The sequence below is a fragment of the Gasterosteus aculeatus genome, chromosome 13, assembly GCF_964276395.1.
Source record: "Gasterosteus aculeatus chromosome 13, fGasAcu3.hap1.1, whole genome shotgun sequence".
Taxonomy (NCBI): Eukaryota; Metazoa; Chordata; class Actinopteri; order Perciformes; family Gasterosteidae; genus Gasterosteus; species Gasterosteus aculeatus.
The window spans coordinates 519,124-537,261 of record NC_135701.1 but is presented as its reverse complement, the minus strand read 5'-3'; the positions used below and the strand labels follow the sequence as shown (position 1 = coordinate 537,261).

General features: G+C 39.3%; 29 non-coding genes across 29 annotated transcripts; all 29 read right to left on the bottom strand.

Annotated features, from left to right (window-relative positions):
• Positions 1-561: 561 nt before the first annotated feature.
• Positions 562-635, bottom strand: trnai-aau (transfer RNA isoleucine (anticodon AAU)). Its single transcript has one exon. It is a non-coding gene; the product is annotated as a tRNA-Ile (tRNA).
• A 248-nt stretch (positions 636-883) lies between these two features.
• trnar-ucg (transfer RNA arginine (anticodon UCG)) lies at positions 884-956 on the bottom strand. Its single transcript has one exon. It is a non-coding gene; the product is annotated as a tRNA-Arg (tRNA).
• Positions 957-1,437: 481 nt separating this feature from the next.
• trnai-aau (transfer RNA isoleucine (anticodon AAU)) lies at positions 1,438-1,511 on the bottom strand. The gene has a single exon. It is a non-coding gene; the product is annotated as a tRNA-Ile (tRNA).
• An 802-nt stretch (positions 1,512-2,313) lies between these two features.
• trnai-aau (transfer RNA isoleucine (anticodon AAU)) lies at positions 2,314-2,387 on the bottom strand. Its single transcript has one exon. It is a non-coding gene; the product is annotated as a tRNA-Ile (tRNA).
• A 248-nt stretch (positions 2,388-2,635) lies between these two features.
• On the bottom strand, positions 2,636-2,708 carry trnar-ucg (transfer RNA arginine (anticodon UCG)). The gene has a single exon. It is a non-coding gene; the product is annotated as a tRNA-Arg (tRNA).
• Positions 2,709-3,191: 483 nt separating this feature from the next.
• trnai-aau (transfer RNA isoleucine (anticodon AAU)) lies at positions 3,192-3,265 on the bottom strand. Its single transcript has one exon. It is a non-coding gene; the product is annotated as a tRNA-Ile (tRNA).
• Positions 3,266-4,064: 799 nt separating this feature from the next.
• trnai-aau (transfer RNA isoleucine (anticodon AAU)) lies at positions 4,065-4,138 on the bottom strand. Its single transcript has one exon. It is a non-coding gene; the product is annotated as a tRNA-Ile (tRNA).
• Positions 4,139-4,386: 248 nt separating this feature from the next.
• Positions 4,387-4,459, bottom strand: trnar-ucg (transfer RNA arginine (anticodon UCG)). Its single transcript has one exon. It is a non-coding gene; the product is annotated as a tRNA-Arg (tRNA).
• A 483-nt stretch (positions 4,460-4,942) lies between these two features.
• trnai-aau (transfer RNA isoleucine (anticodon AAU)) lies at positions 4,943-5,016 on the bottom strand. Its single transcript has one exon. It is a non-coding gene; the product is annotated as a tRNA-Ile (tRNA).
• A 248-nt stretch (positions 5,017-5,264) lies between these two features.
• trnar-ucg (transfer RNA arginine (anticodon UCG)) lies at positions 5,265-5,337 on the bottom strand. Its single transcript has one exon. It is a non-coding gene; the product is annotated as a tRNA-Arg (tRNA).
• A 480-nt stretch (positions 5,338-5,817) lies between these two features.
• Positions 5,818-5,891, bottom strand: trnai-aau (transfer RNA isoleucine (anticodon AAU)). The gene has a single exon. It is a non-coding gene; the product is annotated as a tRNA-Ile (tRNA).
• A 248-nt stretch (positions 5,892-6,139) lies between these two features.
• On the bottom strand, positions 6,140-6,212 carry trnar-ucg (transfer RNA arginine (anticodon UCG)). Its single transcript has one exon. It is a non-coding gene; the product is annotated as a tRNA-Arg (tRNA).
• A 481-nt stretch (positions 6,213-6,693) lies between these two features.
• Positions 6,694-6,767, bottom strand: trnai-aau (transfer RNA isoleucine (anticodon AAU)). Its single transcript has one exon. It is a non-coding gene; the product is annotated as a tRNA-Ile (tRNA).
• An 804-nt stretch (positions 6,768-7,571) lies between these two features.
• Positions 7,572-7,645, bottom strand: trnai-aau (transfer RNA isoleucine (anticodon AAU)). The gene has a single exon. It is a non-coding gene; the product is annotated as a tRNA-Ile (tRNA).
• An 802-nt stretch (positions 7,646-8,447) lies between these two features.
• Positions 8,448-8,521, bottom strand: trnai-aau (transfer RNA isoleucine (anticodon AAU)). Its single transcript has one exon. It is a non-coding gene; the product is annotated as a tRNA-Ile (tRNA).
• Positions 8,522-8,769: 248 nt separating this feature from the next.
• trnar-ucg (transfer RNA arginine (anticodon UCG)) lies at positions 8,770-8,842 on the bottom strand. The gene has a single exon. It is a non-coding gene; the product is annotated as a tRNA-Arg (tRNA).
• A 484-nt stretch (positions 8,843-9,326) lies between these two features.
• trnai-aau (transfer RNA isoleucine (anticodon AAU)) lies at positions 9,327-9,400 on the bottom strand. Its single transcript has one exon. It is a non-coding gene; the product is annotated as a tRNA-Ile (tRNA).
• An 802-nt stretch (positions 9,401-10,202) lies between these two features.
• Positions 10,203-10,276, bottom strand: trnai-aau (transfer RNA isoleucine (anticodon AAU)). The gene has a single exon. It is a non-coding gene; the product is annotated as a tRNA-Ile (tRNA).
• A 248-nt stretch (positions 10,277-10,524) lies between these two features.
• Positions 10,525-10,597, bottom strand: trnar-ucg (transfer RNA arginine (anticodon UCG)). The gene has a single exon. It is a non-coding gene; the product is annotated as a tRNA-Arg (tRNA).
• Positions 10,598-11,077: 480 nt separating this feature from the next.
• Positions 11,078-11,151, bottom strand: trnai-aau (transfer RNA isoleucine (anticodon AAU)). The gene has a single exon. It is a non-coding gene; the product is annotated as a tRNA-Ile (tRNA).
• Positions 11,152-11,399: 248 nt separating this feature from the next.
• trnar-ucg (transfer RNA arginine (anticodon UCG)) lies at positions 11,400-11,472 on the bottom strand. The gene has a single exon. It is a non-coding gene; the product is annotated as a tRNA-Arg (tRNA).
• A 482-nt stretch (positions 11,473-11,954) lies between these two features.
• trnai-aau (transfer RNA isoleucine (anticodon AAU)) lies at positions 11,955-12,028 on the bottom strand. Its single transcript has one exon. It is a non-coding gene; the product is annotated as a tRNA-Ile (tRNA).
• Positions 12,029-12,830: 802 nt separating this feature from the next.
• trnai-aau (transfer RNA isoleucine (anticodon AAU)) lies at positions 12,831-12,904 on the bottom strand. Its single transcript has one exon. It is a non-coding gene; the product is annotated as a tRNA-Ile (tRNA).
• A 248-nt stretch (positions 12,905-13,152) lies between these two features.
• On the bottom strand, positions 13,153-13,225 carry trnar-ucg (transfer RNA arginine (anticodon UCG)). Its single transcript has one exon. It is a non-coding gene; the product is annotated as a tRNA-Arg (tRNA).
• Positions 13,226-13,708: 483 nt separating this feature from the next.
• On the bottom strand, positions 13,709-13,782 carry trnai-aau (transfer RNA isoleucine (anticodon AAU)). Its single transcript has one exon. It is a non-coding gene; the product is annotated as a tRNA-Ile (tRNA).
• An 800-nt stretch (positions 13,783-14,582) lies between these two features.
• On the bottom strand, positions 14,583-14,656 carry trnai-aau (transfer RNA isoleucine (anticodon AAU)). The gene has a single exon. It is a non-coding gene; the product is annotated as a tRNA-Ile (tRNA).
• Positions 14,657-16,518: 1,862 nt separating this feature from the next.
• Positions 16,519-16,592, bottom strand: trnai-aau (transfer RNA isoleucine (anticodon AAU)). Its single transcript has one exon. It is a non-coding gene; the product is annotated as a tRNA-Ile (tRNA).
• Positions 16,593-17,394: 802 nt separating this feature from the next.
• Positions 17,395-17,468, bottom strand: trnai-aau (transfer RNA isoleucine (anticodon AAU)). The gene has a single exon. It is a non-coding gene; the product is annotated as a tRNA-Ile (tRNA).
• A 248-nt stretch (positions 17,469-17,716) lies between these two features.
• Positions 17,717-17,789, bottom strand: trnar-ucg (transfer RNA arginine (anticodon UCG)). Its single transcript has one exon. It is a non-coding gene; the product is annotated as a tRNA-Arg (tRNA).
• Positions 17,790-18,138: the final 349 nt, after the last annotated feature.

Here is an 18,138-nt window from a genome sequence, read left to right as displayed (position 1 = left end):
GGAAGTTTCAACCAAGAAGGGACTCGAACCCTCCATCTTCTGATCCGAAGTCAGACGCCTTGTCCATTAGGCCACGTGGTCCCTAAATGCAGCAGTTTCACTTTCTTTTTCACTGCTATTATTCACCGGCAGAGTAGGAGGACCAGAAAAATATCTTTCAACACCTGAGGTTTGCAACGCCATCATGAATTTAAATATGTACTGCAAGTGTGGACGGATTTATTGTTGAATGAGTGTTACCAGGGGGTTTTGCGACTTAACTTACAATCACATAGTATCACCATTACGTTCTGACAATGTCAGGTAAAGACACAGTTTAGATTTTTTTTAATTGGCCTGGGAGAATACTTGAGAATGTTACCAGTGGGATCACCTACTGGCTTGGCATTGCTAGACAGGATGGATGGGTTTCCACAAAAAATATTTGGATGGAGGTAGATCATTGAACCTGGATGGGATGTAGTATCAGCTCACTTTCTATTGGATTCTTCTTTGGAATAGGACAGTTTCAGAGGCTGGAATAACACAGACTAAATAAAAACATGATATCCTGGCAATCCTTGGCCAGTATGGGGATTGAACCCATGACCTTGGCGTTATTAGCACCACGCTCTGACCATCTGAGCCTACCGGCCCTTTTCTCTTGACTTTATCCAACCACATTAAATCCAGACTTCATGCCAAATGAGAACTTCTAAAATGCAGGCAGTAAATAATTGTCAATTAGTTGTGAGAGCCTATCACCTTTAATTTCCCCATTAAAATAGACGGTGAAGAGAATGAATTTAAATATAATGTAAAAGTATTTTGTTGGAAACAACAATGCTCATACCTGAGGAAATTTAACTTTGCACAAGACATCTTACAAATATCTTGGAAGTTTCAACCACGAAGGGACTCGAACCCTCAATCTTCTGATCCGAAGTCAGACGCCTTGTCCATTAGGCCACGTGGTCCCTAAGTACAGCAGTTTCACTTTCTTTTTCACTGCTATTATTCACCGGCAGAGTAGGAGGACCAGAAAAATATCTTTCAACACCTGAGGTTTGCAACGCCATCATGAATTTAAATATGTACTGCAAGTGTGGACGGATTTATCGTTGAATGAGTGTTACCAGGGGGTTTTGCGATTTAACTTACAATCACATAGTATCACCATTACGTTCTGACAATGTCAGGTAAAGACACAGTTTAGATTTTCTTTAATTGGCCTGGGAGAACACTTGAGAATGTTACCAGTGGGATCACCTACTGGCTTGGCATTGCTAGACAGGATGAATGGGTTTCCACAAAAAAATATTTGGATGGAGGTAGATCATTGAACCTGGATGGGATGTAGTATCAGCTCACTTTCTATTGGATTCTTCTTTGGAATAGGACAGTTTCAGAGGCTGGAATAACACAGACTAAATAAAAACATGGTATCCTGGCAATCCTTGGCCAGTATGGGGATTGAACCCATGACCTTGGCGTTATTAGCACCACGCTCTGACCATCTGAGCTAACCGGCCCTTTTCTCTTGATTTTATCCAACTACAGTAAATCCAGATTTCATGCCAAATGAGAACTTCGAAAATGCAGGCAGTAAACAATTGTCAGTCAGTTGTGAGAGCCTATCACCTTTAATTTCCCCATTAAAATACACGGTGAAGAGAATGAATTTAACTATAATGGAAGTATATTTTGTTGGAAACAAAAATGCATATATCTGATGAAATTCAACTTTGCACAAGACTTCTTACAAATATCTTGGGAGTTTCAACCAAGAAGGGACTCGAACCCTCAATCTTCTGATCCGAAGTCAGACACCTTGTCCATTAGGCCACGTGGTCCCTAAATGCAACAGTTTCATTTTTTTTAACTGCTATTATTCACCTGCAAAGTAGGAGGACCAGAAAAATATCTTTCAACACCTGAGGTTTGCAACGCCATCATGAATTTAAACATCTACTGCAAGTGTGGACGGATTTATCGTTGAATGAGTGTTACCAGCGGGTTTTGAGATTTAACTTACAATCACATAGTATCACCATTACGTTCTGACAATGTCAGGTAAAGACACAGTTTAGATTTTTTTTAATTGGCCTGGGAGAATACTTGAGAATGTTACCAGTGGGATCACCTACTGGCTTGGCATTGCTAGACAGGATGAATGGGTTTCCACAAAAAAATATTTGGATGGAGGTAGATCATTGAACCTGGATGGGATGTAGTAACAGCTGACTTTCTATTGGATTCTTCTTTGGAATAGGACAGTTTCAGAGGCTGGAATAACACAGACTAAATAAAAACATATGATATTCTGGTAATCCTTGGCCAGTATGGGGATTGAACCCATGACCTTGGCGTTATTAGCACCACACTCTGACCATCTGAGCTAACCAGCCCTTTTCTCTTGATTTTATCCAACTACAGTAAATCCAGATTTCAGGCCAAATGAGAACTTCTAAAATGCAGGCAGTAAACAATTGTCAGTCAGTTGTGAGAGCCTATCACCTTTAATTTCCCCATTAAAATACACGGTGAAGAGAATGAATTTAACTATAATGGAAGTATATTTTGCTGGAAACAAAAATGCATATATCTGATGAAATTCAACTTTGCACAAGACTTCTTACAAATATCTTGGAAGTTTCAACCAAGAAGGGACTCGAACCCTCAATCTTCTGATCCGAAGTCAGACGCCTTGTCCATTAGGCCACGTGGTCCCTAAATGCAACAGTTTCATTTTTTTTTAACTGCTATTATTCACCTGCAGAGTAGGAGGACCAGAAAAATATCTTTCAACACCTGAGGTTTGCAACGCCATCATGAATTTAAATATGTACTGCAAGTGTGGACGGATTTATCATTGAATGAGTGTTACCGGGTTTTTTTTGGGATTTAACTTACAATCACATAGTATCACCATTACGTTCTGACAATGTCAGGTAAAGACACAGTTTTGATTTTTTTTAATTGGCCTGGGAGAATACTTGAGAATGTTACCAGTGGGATCACCTACTGGCTTGGCATTGCTAGACAGAATGAATGGGTTTCCACAAAAAAACCTTTGGATGGAGGGAGATCATTGAACCTGGATGGGATGTAGTAACAGCTGACTTTCTATTGGATTCTTCTTTGGAATAGGACAGTTTCAGAGGCTGGAATAACACAGACTAAATAAAAACATATGATATTCTGGCAATCCTTGGCCAGTATGGGGATTGAACCCATGACCTTGGCGTTATTAGCACCACGCTCTGACCATCTGAGCTAACCGGCCCTTTTCTCTTGACTTTATCCAACTACAGTAAATCCAGATTTCAGGCCAAATGAGAACTTCTATGATGCAGGCAGTAAATAATTGTCAATCAGTTGTGAGAGCCTATCACCTTTAATTTCCCAATTAAAATAGACGGTGAAGAGAATGAATTTAACTATAATGGAAGTATATTTTGTTGGAAACAAAAATGCATATATCTGATGAAATTCAACTTTGCGCAAGACTTCTTACAAATATCTTGGAAGTTTCAACCAAGAAGGGACTCGAACCCTCCATCTTCTGATCCGAAGTCAGACGCCTTGTCCATTAGGCCACGTGGTCCCTAAATTCAACAGTTTCATTTTTTTTAACTGCTATTATTCACCTGCAGAGTAGGAGGACCAGAAAAATATCTTTCAACACCTGAGGTTTGCAACGCCATCATGAATTTAAATATGTACTGCAAGTGTGGACGGATTTATTGTTGAATGAGTGTTACCAGGGGGTTTTGCGACTTAACTTACAATCACATAGTATCACCATTACGTTCTGACAATGTCAGGTAAAGACACAGTTTAGATTTTTTTTAATTGGCCTGGGAGAATACTTGAGAATGTTACCAGTGGGATCACCTACTGGCTTGGCATTGCTAGACAGGATGGATGGGTTTCCACAAAAAATATTTGGATGGAGGTAGATCATTGAACCTGGATGGGATGTAGTATCAGCTCACTTTCTATTGGATTCTTCTTTGGAATAGGACAGTTTCAGAGGCTGGAATAACACAGACTAAATAAAAACATGATATCCTGGCAATCCTTGGCCAGTATGGGGATTGAACCCATGACCTTGGCGTTATTAGCACCACGCTCTGACCATCTGAGCTAACCGGCCCTTTTCGCTTGGTTTTATCCAACTACAGTAAATCCAGATTTCAGGCCAAATGAGAACTTCTATGATGCAGGCAGTAAATAATTGTCAATCAGTTGTGAGAGCGTATCACCTTTAATTTCCCCATTAAAATAGACGGTGAAGAGAATGAATTTAAATATAATGGAAGTATATTTTGTTGGAAACAACAATGCATATACCTGATGAAATTCAACTTTGCACAAGACTTCTTACAAATATCTTGGAAGTTTCAACCAAGAAGGGACTCGAACCCTCAATCTTCTGATCCGAAGTCAGACGCCTTGTCCATTAGGCCACGTGGTCCCTAAATGCAACAGTTTCATTTTTTTTTAACTGCTATTATTCACCTGCAGAGTAGGAGGACCAGAAAAATATCTTTCAACACCTGAGGTTTGCAACGCCATCATGAATTTAAATATGTACTGCAAGTGTGGACGGATTTATCATTGAATGAGTGTTACCGGGGTTTTTTTGGGATTTAACTTACAATCACATAGTATCACCATTACGTTCTGACAATGTCAGGTAAAGACACAGTTTTGATTTTTTTTAATTGGCCTGGGAGAATACTTGAGAATGTTACCAGTGGGATCACCTACTGGCTTGGCATTGCTAGACAGAATGAATGGGTTTCCACAAAAAAACCTTTGGATGGAGGTAGATCATTGAACCTGGATGGGATGTAGTAACAGCTGACTTTCTATTGGATTCTTCTTTGGAATAGGACAGTTTCAGAGGCTGGAATAACACAGACTAAATAAAAACATATGATATTCTGGCAATCCTTGGCCAGTATGGGGATTGAACCCATGACCTTGGCGTTATTAGCACCACGCTCTGACCATCTGAGCCTACCGGCCCTTTTCTCTTGACTTTATCCAACCACATTAAATCCAGACTTCATGCCAAATGAGAACTTCTAAAATGCAGGCAGTAAATAATTGTCAATTAGTTGTGAGAGCCTATCACCTTTAATTTCCCCATTAAAATAGACGGTGAAGAGAATGAATTTAAATATAATGGAAAAGTATTTTGTTGGAAACAACAATGCTCATACCTGAGGAAATTTAACTTTGCACAAGACATCTTACAAATATCTTGGAAGTTTCAACCACGAAGGGACTCGAACCCTCAATCTTCTGATCCGAAGTCAAACGCCTTGTCCATTAGGCCACGTGGTCCCTAAATGCAGCAGTTTCACTTTCTTTTTCACTGCTATTATTCACCGGCAGAGTAGGAGGACCAGAAAAATATCTTTCAACACCTGAGGTTTGCAACGCCATCATGAATTTAAATATGTACTGCAAGTGTGGACGGATTTATTGTTGAATGAGTGTTACCAGGGGGTTTTGCGACTTAACTTACAATCACATAGTATCACCATTACGTTCTGACAATGTCAGGTAAAGACACAGTTTAGATTTTTTTTAATTGGCCTGGGAGAATACTTGAGAATGTTACCAGTGGGATCACCTACTGGCTTGGCATTGCTAGACAGGATGGATGGGTTTCCACAAAAAATATTTGGATGGAGGTAGATCATTGAACCTGGATGGGATGTAGTATCAGCTCACTTTCTATTGGATTCTTCTTTGGAATAGGACAGTTTCAGAGGCTGGAATAACACAGACTAAATAAAAACATGATATCCTGGCAATCCTTGGCCAGTATGGGGATTGAACCCATGACCTTGGCGTTATTAGCACCACGCTCTGACCATCTGAGCTAACCGGCCCTTTTCTCTTGGTTTTATCCAACTACAGTAAATCCAAATTTCAGTCCAAATGAGAACTTCTATGATGCAGGCAGTAAATAATTGTCAATCAGTTGTGAGAGCGTATCACCTTTAATTTCCCCATTAAAATAGACGGTGAAGAGAATGAATTTAAATATAATGGAAGTATATTTTGTTGGAAACAACAATGCATATACCTGATGAAATTCAACTTTGCACAAGACTTCTTACAAATATCTTGGAAGTTTCAACCAAGAAGGGACTCGAACCCTCAATCTTCTGATCCGAAGTCAGACGCCTTGTCCATTAGGCCACGTGGTCCCTAAATGCAACAGTTTCATTTTTTTTTAACTGCTATTATTCACCTGCAGAGTAGGAGGACCAGAAAAATATCTTTCAACACCTGAGGTTTGCAACGCCATCATGAATTTAAATATGTACTGCAAGTGTGGACGGATTTATCATTGAATGAGTGTTACCGGGGGTTTTTTGGGATTTAACTTACAATCACATAGTATCACCATTACGTTCTGACAATGTCAGGTAAAGACACAGTTTTGATTTTTTTTAATTGGCCTGGGAGAATACTTGAGAATGTTACCAGTGGGATCACCTACTGGCTTGGCATTGCTAGACAGAATGAATGGGTTTCCACAAAAAAACCTTTGGAAGGAGGGAGATCATTGAACCTGGATGGGATGTAGTAACAGCTGACTTTCTATTGGATTCTTCTTTGGAATAGGACAGTTTCAGAGGCTGGAATAACACAGACTAAATAAAAACATGATATCCTGGCAATCCTTGGCCAGTATGGGGATTGAACCCATGACCTTGGCGTTATTAGCACCACGCTCTGACCATCTGAGCTAACCGGCCCTTTTCGCTTGGTTTTATCCAACTACAGTAAATCCAGATTTCAGGCCAAATGAGAACTTCTATGATGCAGGCAGTAAATAATTGTCAATCAGTTGTGAGAGCGTATCACCTTTAATTTCCCCATTAAAATAGACGGTGAAGAGAATGAATTTAAATATAATGGAAGTATATTTTGTTGGAAACATTAATGCATATACCTGATGAAATTCAACTTTGCACAAGACTTCTTACAAATATCTTGGAAGTTTCAACCAAGAAGGGACTCGAACCCTCAATCTTCTGATCCGAAGTCAGACGCCTTGTCCTTTAGGCCACGTGGTCCCTAAATGCAACAGTTTCATTTTTTTTTAACTGCTATTATTCACCTGCAGAGTAGGAGGACCAGAAAAATATCTTTCAACACCTGAGGTTTGCAACGCCATCATGAATTTAAATATGTACTGCAAGTGTGGACGGATTTATCATTGAATGAGTGTTACCAGGGTTTTTTTGGGATTTAACTTACAATCACATAGTATCACCATTACGTTCTGACAATGTCAGGTAAAGACACAGTTTAGATTTTTTTTAATTGGCCTGGGAGAATACTTGAGAATGTTACCAGTGGGATCACCTACTGGCTTGGCATTGCTAGACAGAATGAATGGGTTTCCACAAAAAAACCTTTGGATGGAGGGAGATCATTGAACCTGGATGGGATGTAGTAACAGCTGACTTTCTATTGGATTCTTCTTTGGAATAGGACAGTTTCAGAGGCTGGAATAACACAGACTAAATAAAAACATATGATATTCTGGCAATCCTTGGCCAGTATGGGGATTGAACCCATGACCTTGGCGTTATTAGCACCACGCTCTGACCATCTGAGCTAACCGGCCCTTTTCTCTTGATTTTATCCAACTACAGTAAATCCAGATTCCAGGCCAAATGAGAACTTCTATGATGCAGGCAGTAAATAATTGTCAATCAGTTGTGAGAGCCTATCACCTTTAATTTCCCAATTAAAATAGACGGTGAAGAGAATGAATTTAACTATAATGGAAGTATATTTTGTTGGAAACAAAAATGCATATATCTGATGAAATTCAACTTTGCGCAAGACTTCTTACAAATATCTTGGAAGTTTCAACCAAGAAGGGACTCGAACCCTCCATCTTCTTATCCGAAGTCAGACGCCTTGTCCATTAGGCCACGTGGTCCCTAAATGCAACAGTTTCATTTTTTTTAACTGCTATTATTCACCTGCAGAGTAGGAGGACCAGAAAAATATCTTTCAACACCTGAGGTTTGCAACGCCATCATGAATTTAAACATCTACTGCAAGTGTGGACGGATTTATCGTTGAATGAGTGTTACCAGGGGGTTTTGCGATTTAACTTACAATCACATAGTATCACCATTACGTTCTGACAATGTCAGGTAAAGACACAGTTTAGATTTTTTTTAATTGGCCTGGGAGAATACTTGAGAATGTTACCAGTGGGATCACCTACTGGCTTGGCATTGCTAGACAGGATGAATGGGTTTCCACAAAAACATATTTGGATGGAGGTAGATCATTGAACCTGGATGGGATGTAGTAACAGCTGACTTTCTATTGGATTCTTCTTTGGAATAGGACAGTTTCAGAGGCTGGAATAACACAGACTAAATAAAAACATATGATATTCTGGCAATCCTTGGCCAGTATGGGGATTGAACCCATGACCTTGGCGTTATTAGCACCACGCTCTGACCATCTGAGCCTACCGGCCCTTTTCTCTTGACTTTATCCAACCACATTAAATCCAGACTTCATGCCAAATGAGAACTTCTAAAATGCAGGCAGTAAATAATTGTCAATTAGTTGTGAGAGCCTATCACCTTTAATTTCCCCATTAAAATAGACGGTGAAGAGAATGAATTTAAATATAATGGAAAAGTATTTTGTTGGAAACAACAATGCTCATACCTGAGGAAATTTAACTTTGCACAAGACATCTTACAAATATCTTGGAAGTTTCAACCACGAAGGGACTCGAACCCTCAATCTTCTGATCCGAAGTCAGACGCCTTGTCCATTAGGCCACGTGGTCCCTAAATGCAGCAGTTTCACTTTCTTTTTCACTGCTATTATTCACCTGCAGAGTAGGAGGACCAGAAAAATATCTTTCAACACCTGAGGTTTGCAACGCCATCATGAATTTAAATATGTACTGCAAGTGTGGACGGATTTATCATTGAATGAGTGTTACCGGGTTTTTTTTGGGATTTAACTTACAATCACATAGTATCACCATTACGTTCTGACAATGTCAGGTAAAGACACAGTTTTGATTTTTTTTAATTGGCCTGGGAGAATACTTGAGAATGTTACCAGTGGGATCACCTACTGGCTTGGCATTGCTAGACAGAATGAATGGGTTTCCACAAAAAAACCTTTGGATGGAGGGAGATCATTGAACCTGGATGGGATGTAGTAACAGCTGACTTTCTATTGGATTCTTCTTTGGAATAGGACAGTTTCAGAGGCTGGAATAACACAGACTAAATAAAAACATATGATATTCTGGCAATCCTTGGCCAGTATGGGGATTGAACCCATGACCTTGGCGTTATTAGCACCACGCTCTGACCATCTGAGCTAACCGGCCCTTTTCTCTTGATTTTATCCAACTACAGTAAATCCAGATTTCAGGCCAAATGAGAACTTCTATGATGCAGGCAGTAAATAATTGTCAATCAGTTGTGAGAGCCTATCACCTTTAATTTCCCAATTAAAATAGACGGTGAAGAGAATGAATTTAACTATAATGGAAGTATATTTTGTTGGAAACAAAAATGCATATATCTGATGAAATTCAACTTTGCGCAAGACTTCTTACAAATATCTTGGAAGTTTCAACCAAGAAGGGACTCGAACCCTCCATCTTCTGATCCGAAGTCAGACGCCTTGTCCATTGGGCCACGTGGTCCCTAAATGCAACAGTTTCATTTTTTTTAACTGCTATTATTCACCTGCAGAGTAGGAGGACCAGAAAAATATCTTTCAACACCTGAGGTTTGCAACGCCATCATGAATTTAAACATCTACTGCAAGTGTGGACGGATTTATCGTTGAATGAGTGTTACCAGGGGGTTTTGCGATTTAACTTACAATCACATAGTATCACCATTACGTTCTGACAATGTCAGGTAAAGACACAGTTTAGATTTTTTTTAATTGGCCTGGGAGAATACTTGAGAATGTTACCAGTGGGATCACCTACTGGCTTGGCATTGCTAGACAGGATGAATGGGTTTCCACAAAAAAATATTTGGATGGAGGTAGATCATTGAACCTGGATGGGATGTAGTAACAGCTGACTTTCTATTGGATTCTTCTTTGGAATAGGACAGTTTCAGAGGCTGGAATAACACAGACTAAATAAAAACATATGATATTCTGGCAATCCTTGGCCAGTATGGGGATTGAACCCATGACCTTGGCGTTATTAGCACCACGCTCTGACCATCTGAGCCTACCGGCCCTTTTCTCTTGACTTTATCCAACCACATTAAATCCAGACTTCATGCCAAATGAGAACTTCTAAAATGCAGGCAGTAAATAATTGTCAATTAGTTGTGAGAGCCTATCACCTTTAATTTCCCCATTAAAATAGATGGTGAAGAGAATGAATTTAAATATAATGGAAAAGTATTTTGTTGGAAACAACAATGCTCATACCTGAGGAAATTTAACTTTGCACAAGACATCTTACAAATATCTTGGAAGTTTCAACCACGAAGGGACTCGAACCCTCAATCTTCTGATCCGAAGTCAGACGCCTTGTCCATTAGGCCACCCGGTCCCTAAATGCAGCAGTTTCACTTTCTTTTTCACTGCTATTATTCACCGGCAGAGTAGGAGGACCAGAAAAATATCTTTCAACACCTGAGGTTTGCAACGCCATCATGAATTTAAATATGTACTGCAAGTGTGGACGGATTTATTGTTGAATGAGTGTTACCAGGGGGTTTTGCGACTTAACTTACAATCACATAGTATCACCATTACGTTCTGACAATGTCAGGTAAAGACACAGTTTAGATTTTTTTTAATTGGCCTGGGAGAATACTTGAGAATGTTACCAGTGGGATCACCTACTGGCTTGGCATTGCTAGACAGGATGGATGGGTTTCCACAAAAAATATTTGGATGGAGGTAGATCATTGAACCTGGATGGGATGTAGTATCAGCTCACTTTCTATTGGATTCTTCTTTGGAATAGGACAGTTTCAGACGCTGGAATAACACAGACTAAATAAAAACATGATATCCTGGCAATCCTTGGCCAGTATGGGGATTGAACCCATGACCTTGGCGTTATTAGCACCACGCTCTGACCATCTGAGCTAACCGGCCCTTTTCTCTTGGTTTTATCCAACTACAGTAAATCCAGATTTCAGGCCAAATGAGAACTTCTATGATGCAGGCAGTAAATAATTGTCAATCAGTTGTGAGAGCGTATCACCTTTAATTTCCCCATTAAAATAGACGGTGAAGAGAATGAATTTAAATATAATGGAAGTATATTTTGTTGGAAACAACAATGCATATACCTGATGAAATTCAACTTTGCACAAGACTTCTTACAAATATCTTGGAAGTTTCAACCAAGAAGGGACTCGAACCCTCAATCTTCTGATCCGAAGTCAGACGCCTTGTCCATTAGGCCACGTGGTCCCTAAATGCAACAGTTTCATTTTTTTTTAACTGCTATTATTTACCTGCAGAGTAGGAGGACCAGAAAAATATCTTTCAACACCTGAGGTTTGCAACGCCATCATGAATTTAAATATGTACTGCAAGTGTGGACGGATTTATCATTGAATGAGTGTTACCGGGTTTTTTTGGGATTAAACTTACAATCACATAGTATCACCATTACGTTCTGACAATGTCAGGTAAAGACACAGTTTTGATTTTTTTTAATTGGCCTGGGAGAATACTTGAGAATGTTACCAGTGGGATAACCTACTGGCTTGGCATTGCTAGACAGAATGAATGGGTTTCCACAAAAAAACCTTTGGATGGAGGGAGATCATTGAACCTGGATGGGATGTAGTAACAGCTGACTTTCTATTGGATTCTTCTTTGGAATAGGACAGTTTCAGAGGCTGGAATAACACAGACTAAATAAAAACATATGATATTCTGGCAATCCTTGGCCAGTATGGGGATTGAACCCATGACCTTGGCGTTATTAGCACCACGCTCTGACCATCTGAGCTAACCGGCCCTTTTCTCTTGATTTTATCCAACTACAGTAAATCCAGATTTCAGGCCAAATGAGAACTTCTATGATGCAGGCAGTAAATAATTGTCAATCAGTTGTGAGAGCCTATCACCTTTAATTTCCCAATTAAAATAGACGGTGAAGAGAATGAATTTAACTATAATGGAAGTATATTTTGTTGGAAACAAAAATGCATATATCTGATGAAATTCAACTTTGCGCAAGACTTCTTACAAATATCTTGGAAGTTTCAACCAAGAAGGGACTCGAACCCTCCATCTTCTGATCCGAAGTCAGACGCCTTGTCCATTAGGCCACGTGGTCCCTAAATGCAACAGTTTCATTTTTTTTAACTGCTATTATTCACCTGCAGAGTAGGAGGACCAGAAAAATATCTTTCAACACCTGAGGTTTGCAACGCCATCATGAATTTAAACATCTACTGCAAGTGTGGACGGATTTATCGTTGAATGAGTGTTACCAGGGGGTTTTGCGATTTAACTTACAATCACATAGTATCACCATTACGTTCTGACAATGTCAGGTAAAGACACAGTTTAGATTTTTTTTAATTGGCCTGGGAGAATACTTGAGAATGTTACCAGTGGGATCACCTACTGGCTTGGCATTGCTAGACAGGATGAATGGGTTTCCACAAAAAAATATTTGGATGGAGGTAGATCATTGAACCTGGATGGGATGTAGTAACAGCTGACTTTCTATTGGATTCTTCTTTGGAATAGGACAGTTTCAGAGGCTGGAATAACACAGACTAAATAAAAACATATGATATTCTGGCAATCCTTGGCCAGTATGGGGATTGAACCCATGACCTTGGCGTTATTAGCACCACGCTCTGACCATCTGAGCCTACCGGCCCTTTTCTCTTGACTTTATCCAACCACATTAAATCTAGACTTCATGCCAAATGAGAACTTCTAAAATGCAGGCAGTAAATAATTGTCAATTAGTTGTGAGAGCCTATCACCTTTAATTTCCCCATTAAAATAGACGGTGAAGAGAATGAATTTAAATATAATGGAAAAGTAGTTTGTTGGAAACAACAATGCTCATACCTGAGGAAATTTAACTTTGCACAAGACATCTTACAAATATCTTGGAAGTTTCAACCACGAAGGGACTCGAACCCTCAATCTTCTGATCCGAAGTCAGACGCCTTGTCCATTAGGCCACGTGGTCCCTAAATGCAGCAGTTTCACTTTCTTTTTCACTGCTATTATTCACCGGCAGAGTAGGAGGACCAGAAAAATATCTTTCAACACCTGAGGTTTGCAACGCCATCATGAATTTAAATATGTACTGCAAGTGTGGACGGATTTATCGTTGAATGAGTGTTACCAGGGGGTTTTGCGATTTAACTTACAATCACATAGTATCACCATTACGTTCTGACAATGTCAGGTAAAGACACAGTTTAGATTTGTTTTAATTGGCCTGGGAGAATACTTGAGAATGTTACCAGTGGGATCACCTACTGGCTTGGCATTGCTAGACAGGATGAATGGGTTTCCACAAAAAAATATTTGGATGGAGGTAGATCATTGAACCTGGATTGGATGTAGTAACAGCTGACTTTCTATTGGATTCTTCTTTGGAATAGGACAGTTTCAGAGGCTGGAATAACACAGACTAAATAAAAACATATGATATTCTGGCAATCCTTGGCCAGTATGGGGATTGAACCCATGACCTTGGCGTTATTAGCACCACACTCTGACCATCTGAGCTAACCAGCCCTTTTCTCTTGATTTTATCCAACTACAGTAAATCCAGATTTCATGCCAAATGAGAACTTCGAAAATGCAGGCAGTAAACAATTGTCAGTCAGTTGTGAGAGCCTATCACCTTTAATTTCCCCATTAAAATACACGGTGAAGAGAATGAATTTAACTATAATGGAAGTATATTTTGTTGGAAACAAAAATGCATATATCTGATGAAATTCAACTTTGCACAAGACTTCTTACAAATATCTTGGAAGTTTCAACCAAGAAGGGACTCGAACCCTCAATCTTCTGATCCGAAGTCAGACACCTTGTCCATTAGGCCACGTGGTCCCTAAATGCAACATTTCCATTTTTTTTAACTGATATTATTCACCTGCAAAGTAGGAGGACCAGAAAAATATCTTTCAACACCTGAGGTTTGCAACGCCATCATGAATTTAAACATCTACTGCAAGTGTGGACGGATTTATCGTTGAATGAGTGTTACCAGCGGGTTTTGAGATTTAACTTACAATCACATAGTATCACCATTACGTTCTGACAATGTCAGGTAAAGACACAGTTTAGATTTTTTTTAATTGGCCTGGGAGAATACTTGAGAATGTTACCAGTGGGATCACCTACTGGCTTGGCATTGCTAGACAGGATGAATGGGTTTCCACAAAAAAATATTTGGATGGAGGTAGATCATTGAACCTGGATGGGATGTAGTAACAGCTGAGTTTCTATTGGATTCTTCTTTGGAATAGGACAGTTTCAGAGGCTGGAATAACACAGACTAAATAAAAACATGATATCCTGGCAATCCTTGGCCAGTATGGGGATTGAACCCATGACCTTGGCGTTATTAGCACCACGCTCTGACCATCTGAGCTAACCGGCCCTTTTCTCTTGGTTTTATCCAACTACAGTAAATCCAGATTTCAGGCCAAATGAGAACTTCTATGATGCAGGCAGTAAATAATTGTCAATCAGTTGTGAGAGCGTATCACCTTTAATTTCCCCATTAAAATAGACGGTGAAGAGAATGAATTTAAATATAATGGAAGTATATTTTGTTGGAAACAACAATGCATATACCTGATGAAATTCAACTTTGCACAAGACTTCTTACAAATATCTTGGAAGTTTCAACCAAGAAGGGACTCGAACCCTCAATCTTCTGATCCGAAGTCAGACGCCTTGTCCATTAGGCCAGGGGTTCTTAACCTTTTCGACCTTGAGGCCCAATTTTTATAGTACAAAGTGGCCCGGGGCCCATTAAATATTAACACTGTATAGGTTTAATTGACTTCACTCTCGGTTTGATTTGTATTCAATAATAAACCAAATCCACTTATTGTTTAACAAGCAAAAAAAATTGTCAAATAAAATGACATGATAAAATGGGATCATCACAAAGACTTTTATTAAACGTTTACATAAACCTGCACACATACATCAAGACACCGAACAGGCTGATAATTCATGGACCAAATCAAGCTGTGATAAGAAAAAATTTCAAGGATCAATTCAGGCTTTTTAATCATAATAAAAAAAAGACCAATAGTAGGATTTTTACTTTAAATTAATAAAAAATAAATTATATATATATAAATAAATCATGAAATCAATAAAAAGGGGGTGATAAAATAAATGCATTCAAATAATATAAATCTATAAATATAAATAAACTGTAAATGAAATTAAAGTGCAAATGAAACTATAGCCTTATAATCTGCAAAGCCATTGTAAAATTGCTTCAGCAGTCTCCATTTTTGCATGGCAGAACCAGAAGAATCTTTATATCTGTGACAAATGAACAATGACACAAATAATAACAACAATTAACAATAATACAACTCCCTTTTATCTTCACCTCTTAATGAGACACTTGGGCCTGCCTCTGAGACATGGGCTTTTGGCACTGCCTCTGTTCCTCCATTTACGAAACCGTATTTAATGAAGTCGAGATTGTATTTCCGCAAAAACTTTGTCTTCTGGGTGGGGGTATCGGCAGGACGTTCGTCTTCATTTTTTCTTTTTAAAAACGTATCCATTTTTGCTGCGAAGTAGACAGTCTTCTTCTCTGTGTATTGGCGCTTTTTAAACAACCGAGTGATGCATTACCGCCACCACATGGTCGAAAGCTGCACGCAGTCCCGCGGCCTTTGCGGCCCACAGGTGCAAAACTGAAAGTTTTTTGCGGCCCTCTAGGGGGCGCTGGTGGCCCAAGTTTGGGCCGCGGCCCTATGGTTAAGAATCACTGCATTAGGCCACGTGGTCCCTAAATGCAGCAGTTTCACTTTTTTTAACTGCTATTATTCACCTGCAGAGTAGGAGGACCAGAAAAATATCTTTCAACACCTGAGGTTTGCAACGCCATCATGAATTTAAACATCTACTGCAAGTGTGGACGGATTTATCGTTGAATGAGTGTTACCGGGTTTTTTTTTGGATTTAACTTACAATCACATAGTATCACCATTACGTTCTGACAATGTCAGGTAAAGACACAGTTTTGATATTTTTTAATTGGCCTGGGAGAATACTTGAGAATGTTACCAGTGGGATCACCTACTGGCTTGGCATTGCTAGACAGGATGAATGGGTTTCCACAAAAAAATATTTGGATGGAGGTAGATCATTGAACCTGGATGGGATGTAGTATCAGCTCACTTTCTATTGGATTCTTCTTTGGAATAGGACAGTTTCAGAGGCTGGAATAACACAGACTAAATAAAAACATGGTATCCTGGCAATCCTTGGCCAGTATGGGGATTGAACCCATGACCTTGGCGTTATTAGCACCACGCTCTGACCATCTGAGCTAACCGGCCCTTTTCTCTTGATTTTATCCAACTACAGTAAATCCAGATTTCATGCCAAATGAGAACTTCGAAAATGCAGGCAGTAAACAATTGTCAGTCAGTTGTGAGAGCCTATCACCTTTAATTTCCCCATTAAAATACACGGTGAAGAGAATGAATTTAACTATAATGGAAGTATATTTTGTTGGAAACAAAAATGCATATATCTGATGAAATTCAACTTTGCACAAGACTTCTTACAAATATCTTGGAAGTTTCAACCAAGAAGGGACTCGAACCCTCAATCTTCTGATCCGAAGTCAGACACCTTGTCCATTAGGCCACGTGGTCCCTAAATGCAACAGTTTCATTTTTTTTAACTGCTATTATTCACCTGCAAAGTAGGAGGACCAGAAAAATATCTTTCAACACCTGAGGTTTGCAACGCCATCATGAATTTAAACATCTACTGCAAGTGTGGACGGATTTATCGTTGAATGAGTGTTACCAGGGGGTTTTGAGATTTAACTTACAATCACATAGTATCACCATTACGTTCTGACAATGTCAGGTAAAGACACAGTTTAGATTTTTTTTAATTGGCCTGGGAGAATACTTGAGAATGTTACCAGTGGGATCACCTACTGGCTTGGCATTGCTAGACAGGATGAATGGGTTTCCACAAAAACATATTTGGATGGAGGTAGATCATTGAACCTGGATGGGATGTAGTAACAGCTGACTTTCTATTGGATTCTTCTTTGGAATAGGACAGTTTCAGAGGCTGGAATAACACAGACTAAATAAAAACATATGATATTCTGGCAATCCTTGGCCAGTATGGGGATTGAACCCATGACCTTGGCGTTATTAGCACCACACTCTGACCATCTGAGCTAACCAGCCCTTTTCTCTTGATTTTATCCAACTACAGTAAATCCAGATTTCAGGCCAAATGAGAACTTCTAAAATGCAGGCAGTAAACAATTGTCAGTCAGTTGTGAGAGCCTATCACCTTTAATTTCCCCATTAAAATACACGGTGAAGAGAATGAATTTAACTATAATGGAAGTATATTTTGCTGGAAACAAAAATGCATATATCTGATGAAATTCAACTTTGCACAAGACTTCTTACAAATATCTTGGAAGTTTCAACCAAGAAGGGACTCGAACCCTCAATCTTCTGATCCGAAGTCAGACGCCTTGTCCATTAGGCCACGTGGTCCCTAAATGCAACAGTTTTTTTTTTTAACTGCTATTATTCACCTGCAGAGTAGGAGGACCAGAAAAATATCTTTCAACACCTGAGGTTTGCAACGCCATCATGAATTTAAATATGTACTGCAAGTGTGGACGGATTTATCATTGAATGAGTGTTACCGGTTTTTTTTTGGGATTTAACTTACAATCACATAGTATCACCATTACGTTCTGACAATGTCAGGTAAAGACACAGTTTAGATTTTCTTTAATTGGCCTGGGAGAACACTTGAGAATGTTACCAGTGGGATCACCTACTGGCTTGGCATTGCTAGACAGGATGAATGGGTTTCCACAAAAAAATATTTGGATGG